Here is a 6773-nt window from a genome sequence, read left to right as displayed (position 1 = left end):
ATATTGAACTGTAACATGTACTCCTCTTTAATACCCTGTTGTTTGACCAGCTTTAGATAAACTGCATATATTACCTGATTGCTTATACACTCAAGCATAATCTCATGAAGCCTATGCTGAGTGGAGTGCAGTACCTGCTAGGAAATGTAAACCATGGAAAAGTATTGACTTGACTACATCGAGATTTCAAGATATCATGGTTTTAAATATTTAGAATTTTCTTCTAAAGAACAACAATGCAATTTGAAAAGAATTTTGGGACTTTCAGCATTTGAAAAGATGTCAGGGAAATTGGTCTTCAAATTTTCTTCTGAAGCGGTGGAAAAATGTTATGTATCCAAAGATATCTCTGTACCTACTAGTCTGGTATTTAAAATATTGATTATTCTATGAGGTATTTGCGGAAATTAGAATATTGTGGTGTTTTTTAATTTTTCTTTCCTAAAACACTTTTCTTGTTTTTATATTTCTAGATAGGCTAGAATTGAAGCCATTGCTCTTGGCAGGGAAAGGAGGAAAAGAGAAGCGATTTAGAGGACCCTGAGGGGATATTGAGAGTTGGTAAGGCTTATAAGACTTATATTTTCAGAACACATCATTTAAACACAAGAGAGTACCAAGATTGGTCACTTGGAATGAGCTGTCATTCTTATTCCGTTTGTACCATCAGTTCAGAACAAACATTTTAAAAAGCCACAAATCTTTTCCTCTTTTCATTGATTTTTGAAGAACCAACATATTTCACGAGATTTTTCTTTTCGTATTATTGAGTTAATTGTATTATAAGTTTCAAAAAAAACCGGTATGCAAATTAAAAAGATATGTCTTTGTTCGTCATCTTATAGGCATATTTTCTCACTAGATTTATTTCTATCATTAATGAAATGGTTTTACGTACTGCAGATTTTTTTTATATCTGGTTGTTTCCATACCAGAAGCTAAAAACAAACAAACAAAAAATATAAAGGCTTTTGAGGTAAAAAGATTTTATGAAGAACCCACAGGAATAAAAGAGCCATTAAGAGATATTTTACAAGAGTACCACTGGGGAGCTAAACAGGACACTTGAGCAAAAAATAGATGCCAAATGTATTTAAGTAGAGAAGAACATGGACCCTTTAAACTCATTTACAGGAGACACTAAAGTGTTCTCTGTCCATGCTTCACGTAATATAACAAACAGATTGTGTACCCCTAAGTTCAGAATCCTCTATTCTTCTGCTCCTTAAGGGTGAATAGGCTACTAGGACTTTCATTTATAAAGTGTAAAATATTTCCCTCTTCTTGAAAGCACAAAATCCACAAATAAGATTTTTAAGGCAAACATAAAGCTCTCCCATTTGTGCATCTTGCACGTCTTGTTGGCTCATGATAAAATATTTTCTTGAAATCCCCTTGTTTTACACATGTTTATAAACATTTATATTCTATGATGATTTTCTTTGGAGTTGAAATATCCCTGCATTCCTAAATACATATTTATGTGGGTTGGGCTTGCTATCTTCTTGACTCCCAACATTTAAACCCCTTGCAGTCTCAACCATGACATTCTTAGGTTTCACAAAAAATATAAGCAATCAAGTCCATCCCCGGTTGTTGTGCATGTACAGTTGTACATATTTCAAAGCCTGGACACTTTCTGTAAGATCTAGAACCAATGTTTTGCAAATTCTGCTTCCCATTTTTACCTCCTTTACAGATTTGGGGAAAAAGGCCTGCCTGGTCTTTTAATTCTCTTGCATGGCCCAGTAGAATAAGAACTGTTTAAATTCTTGCTTCTTGATCCCCTCACAGTGAAGCCGTAGGAAGATCTGGACCTAGAACCACACTTCTTCTCTAGAAATTTTGAGGAATGACAAATGAGAACAGATCTATCCTTTTCATATTCATTCTATTTTCCTATGTCTATATTCCTATCTCTATTTCCTCTGGAGTATGTTGTCAAATCATATGCGTCCCTTTAGGAACCTGGAAAAAGACTTTCCTAGTCTGAGCTGCAGTTAAAACCTGCAGTTTTCTGAATTTCTGAGGAACACATTACTGTAAAACTTGCCTTTCTCCAAGTCATCTCCTAGCTCTTAGTTGGACTATTTAGCATCTTCCTCTCCTTTACATATATCTGCTGGGAGGTGCAAAATTTGTTGTGGTAAGTCTCCACTTTCAATCTCTCTGCATTTCTCTCTCTACTCCTACCCAGCCTATTTAGAGAACACAAACTTTTTTGAATCCAAAGACATAAGACTGAGGCCTATTTTGAAAATAAAAGTAAAAAAAGTACCTATCTCCCTCCAGAATAAGCTAGCAAGGAGTTAATACAGAATCAACAGTGGAACACCTGCTGCTTTTCAGAAGATATCCCTCATGTGACCAAAACAAGATGAAGGTAGGAAGTTCATTTCTGAAGGGAATTGCCATTTAGTGGTGTTGGGAAGAAAAGGAAGTGTTTGAAAACATTAATATCATCATTAGTGTAATTTTTGTGAATCGAGATATCTGAACACTAGTGACTTCTTAACGCAGCTACATCCCTATACGAGTTAAAAGTAAACCTCCAGCAGCAACTCACTCAAAGTCAGAAGTCACCTAGTGCATGTTTCAGAGGTAATTATGATCCATGATATACTTGTAGATCTTTATGGGACATTGGGATAAAAATTATGAGCAAAATAGAAATGAAGAAAGGAAGAAAGAAATATTTTGCTGTCACTAAGACATGACGGCCATGTATGAGGAAGCAAGACACACTGTCCTACATGCTTTTCCTAAATACCGAGGAACTCATAGAAGCACTCTGCTTCCCTCTGCTCTTGGGATAAAATATTTTGCAGTTTCAAAGTCAAGAAACAAAGGAGAAATATCTTTACAAAATTACTGAAGTGCCCCAAGCAAAATTTATTTGGTCTCTATAAGTCTTGAGTAATACAAGAAGAAATCAATAAAAAGTATGTATAATGAAAAACCAAACTAAAAATGCTACCACTTCCTACAAATCTTGTTACAACTATTATTTTACTTTAGCTTGGGAGATATACAGGTAGATTATCTGATTTTCCTCCAGAGCACTCAGATTTCACTTAAAGTTGACTTCTAACAGATTCAAAAAATTTTCCAAACAGTCACTCTTCAAAAACTCTTATTAAAAACAATGATTTTAATTACATTATTAGTCCAACTTGTCTTGCAGAAAAGGAGTGAATGTCAAACAAGTCCAATTCCTTGAAGAGAAAAGGGACTAAGGAGAAACAAAAATATGCTTATCCTTAGCTAAGGAGAAGAGAGCTAAGAGCTAATCAGGCACAGTTTGCTGGATGCATTTATTTACCTAATAATGATTTTTACTCTGTAATGTCTCAGCTCGAGAATGAAATACAAGCAACATTCTACTCATTATTCTACTAAATAAATTAAAAAAGTTCCCATATTGCCAGTCAGTCCAGAGGGAATTTCTTTTACTCTCAGAGGGAAAGAGCTCTTACTGATTCCATTGATAACGTAGGAAGGAACTTATTGCAAAACAGTTTGGAAGACTCATTTGTTTTGCAAGTAAAACCTTGCTATTTCTAGCCCTCCTCAAAGATTTTAAACATGCTACATGTAGAATATACAGTTATTGCATTGTGTAAGTACAAGATATAGTTCTACATATTAGGTGAGATTTGACACAGATGATGATGACAACTTCATACTCAACCTTCATCACAGGTCTAAATCCAATTACTCCTAGTTTTAACCGATGTTAAGTACACTCAAAGTTGATGGGAATACTTCAAAATGATCAAGAAAGTGAGGAAAGGTTCTTGTACTCTCCAAAAAATTTGTAAGACTGTACAGATAAATCAGAGCTGTAAACATAACTCCTCTGTTTGCTTTTAGTGCATTCATTATTTAACACGGCTTTGAAACAAATGCTTCTATTGCTGTCTAAACAATTAAGTAGTTTTGAAACTTTTTCAACTTCTTTGTATGATGTAGGTTTATCAGCTGCCTATCCGAGGCCCATTAGCTATTTTAAGAGCCTAATTCCCTTAGCATATTTTATGTGTTAGCAGAATGATGTATATTACATTTGTAATTAATTCTGAGCTGGCATAATAGTAAGAAGAATTCTCTCATATAAAAGAGATAATAATTTCAAGACCTTAAGTAAGGACATAAGGACCTTATGTAAGCTTTTTTAAACTTCCGAACTAAAAATGCAGCTATGCTTTTGTCCTATTATTACACTCAAATGACACTGAAAGATTTGTATTAATAAAAAGTAAGAGATTACACAGACAGACATAATATCACATGGCTGTAATTTAAGAATTAACCATTTATTATACAATACATTCCCTTTCAATTCTACATATGTACATAATTAGTTTATAGAGGGATTTACCTGAAAAGAATAGTCTTTGAAGATAAGTATTCTTTAATTGATGATACTTTTAAAGGGATGCAATGTTTTAAATTAAATTACATTAAATGCTTTTGTGTTTACTCTGCATTAAAACCTATTTTATTTATTGTCATCTTCCCAGCATGGTCTCATCATGGTTCAAGAGGACTGCTAATGCTATGTATATTATGCTGCACTGTCCTCTAATTGACCTTGTTTGTGCAACGGAATGGCTGCCTTTCTCAAGCTGCCAGCTCTTTATTGCTGCATTTTGACCATGCACTAGTGGCTCTTTGTGCTGCTTTTGAGTTCAAGAATCAATACTGCATTCCCCACAGTCAATAAAGGAAGCTGACAGCATGAATTAACTGAGTGTAGCCAGTTGCATGGAGGGCCATTGTCTTTAAGGAAAATCCGGATGATTACAAGCCTCCATTGCTTAGTGGAGATTTTAATGTGAAGCGCAAGGTTGCTGTAATTTAATTTTGGCCTGCTGCTCTGACACACTCCCCTTTGCTACTGCTTCATGGAGTCGAAGCTATTAACGGCTGTAGACCAAAACACATAGGGAGACAAAGGCAAATAGTTGCAGTCTCGCTTTAGCAGCAGTTACTTCTGATTTAACAGCAATATTTCTTTTGCATTTACTGGAATTGACAGGAACTCCTTTTTTTCTTTTTCTCCTCCCAGTCTGTTCCCTGTTGAATTCCTACATGTAAAATAAGCCATATGAGAGCAAAATATCTCAACTACAGTACCACAAGGTGTCATGTCCTGAAGTGACACCTAAAGGAAGTTTGCACATGCGACAGAACTGGAACTATATGCAATGTCTAGGGTTCTCTCCCCTCTAGTCTTACTGAATCATCTAGTAAGAGATGCTGCTTAGCCACAGCTACTGAAGTAGACTGTTGCAAAAAACTATCCACAGAAAGGGCATGTTAAGTAAATGCAAAGTTAACAGTAGGACTTCTGCTGCTAAGAGCAGAAATGAGATACTTTTTATTTAAAAAAAGAGTAATGGCTTCTATTCAAGAGGTTTTGATATTGAAATCTGTAGTTTCTTATGACAGACAGTATTGTTGATTCAAATGGATTCAAGCTCTGTTATTCAAGAGGACAATGTGTTATATACAAACCATTTAACTCAAGCTTTTAACTTGTTTTCTCTGTTGACAGTAGTATGAGAGATTGTCTAGGGGGTAATCTTTCTAAAGTAATGCCAGAAAAGTTTTATCCACTTACAACTTCCATAAAAAATCCAAAGCTCTTGATTCCTACTGCCTGTTTACCTGCTATATAAATGTCTCAGGAATTTACCTGAGAGGAAGAGCTGAGGCTAAGCTTGATTTAAAGCATATTTCTTCTAGACTACCAGCCATGGAAAATAATAGACTAGATTTATCTCTTCTGTCATTATCCATCTTGACCATCTAAGAGTTAAGCACCTAGTCTTCTTCTACAGTCAGTGAAAAGTAGGAAGCATTTCAAGAGGATGAATCACTCCATGCCAAAATAGCAGTTGGAGACAGCTGATGGACTATGATCAGAAGATATCTATTTTTTTCTCCACTGACAATAGAGGGAGCATGGGCAATTAGCTAAGTTAACTTTTAGAATGGTAAAATGAGGTGAGATAAACTCCAGACTAACATTTTTAAAATATACAGTGTTATAAAGGGAATGGAGTAAATAATAGTCAACAACTTGACTAGGTATTTCTTAACAGTTACTGGCATTCTGTCTGCTGCAAAATTGTGTGAACATCACTACATACAAATTATGTATGTAGGGGTGCACAAAAGGTGTTGGGGCTTACACAAGTATATCTTCTGTGAAAATGCAAAACCCCAGGGGACCTATTCCATCAGCAAAAACAAGCTATGAGAACTTATGACAGCTCTGAAAAGAAGGAAGTCATTCTCTTCATCCTTGAACTGGGATCCAAGAGCTGGTCTTATGATTTAATAGATACACATGAATGCTCAGAGTAATTTTCCCTGAATCCTCATATTTAATGGTCTTTTACTAACTACTCAACTCGTCCATGGGCTTCACATCTTCCACTGATGGACCATAGCTCTTCCTCTCTGAAAATACACATAAATTAGCTTTCAAGAGACCCCTCTTGATAGACCACATTTTTCCCATATTCACAAAGCAGAGTCAAGAGTAATCTTAAATTTTTCCTAGTGTAAAAAGTTGAAAAATTATCAACTTCAAACTCAATTTTTCTACAGTATAAGCATCTTATATAACTATTAGAAAGAACTAAAAAAAAAAAAAAACCCACAATCATTTAAATAATTTAGAGGGACCCACAAGTGATGATTATCCCTTGTAATGCAAAATGATGAAACTGAAAATTGATGGACCTGTGGAGGAAAGTAAC

The 6773-nt window shown here is 35.1% G+C and overlaps 1 long non-coding RNA gene across 1 annotated transcript; it reads left to right on the top strand.

Moving 5' to 3' along the window:
• The first annotated feature begins 480 nt into the window (after positions 1-480).
• On the top strand, positions 481-5926 carry LOC120322635. The gene is made up of 3 exons (XR_005562448.1): positions 481-561; positions 2293-2383; positions 5072-5926. It is a non-coding gene; the product is annotated as an uncharacterized LOC120322635 (long non-coding RNA).
• Positions 5927-6773: the final 847 nt, after the last annotated feature.

The sequence above is a fragment of the Pipra filicauda genome, unplaced genomic scaffold, assembly GCF_003945595.2.
Source record: "Pipra filicauda isolate LSUMZ 115617 unplaced genomic scaffold, ASM394559v2 scaffold138_size1969278_pilon, whole genome shotgun sequence".
NCBI classification, from domain to species: domain Eukaryota; kingdom Metazoa; phylum Chordata; class Aves; order Passeriformes; family Pipridae; genus Pipra; species Pipra filicauda.
This window is presented reverse-complemented; position numbering and strand designations above follow the sequence as displayed.